Below are 316 nucleotides of genomic sequence, written 5' to 3' on the forward strand. Positions count from 1 at the left end.
GTAGGAATGTGCCCTGTTTTGGAGCTGGTGGAACATTTTACGCCCATAGTTTTGCCGATTCTAGTATCCTGCCTGCCATCTGCGAAGCATAGCCTCAGAGTTTGCGCCAATGAGTAGACAGGTAGGCTGCACCTTCTTGTTGCGGCTTCCGATATCATATCAACTTCGCATCCCATATCGAGTAGACCCATTAAATCCTGTCCCTTTATTCGTACTTGTACAAGTACTGAATTGGCTCGAGGTGGTTCTGTAGGTGCGGCCGTTATCTCGCGTGGCCCCTTCACTGCGCCGCACGTTGCGTAGGGGCCCGGGCGTT

General features: G+C 52.2%; 1 protein-coding gene across 1 annotated transcript in view; it reads right to left on the bottom strand.

Annotated features, from left to right (window-relative positions):
- The window catches only part of EMH_0065470 (uncharacterized protein), a gene marked incomplete at both ends in the record, with an annotated part of 1,739 nt that overhangs the window by 465 nt on the left and 958 nt on the right, over positions 1-316 (bottom strand). The window lies entirely within an intron of this gene.

The sequence above is a fragment of the Eimeria mitis genome, genomic scaffold (genome assembly GCF_000499745.2).
Source record: "Eimeria mitis Houghton genomic scaffold, Emh_scaff3388, whole genome shotgun sequence".
Lineage (NCBI taxonomy): Eukaryota > Apicomplexa > Conoidasida > Eucoccidiorida > Eimeriidae > Eimeria > Eimeria mitis.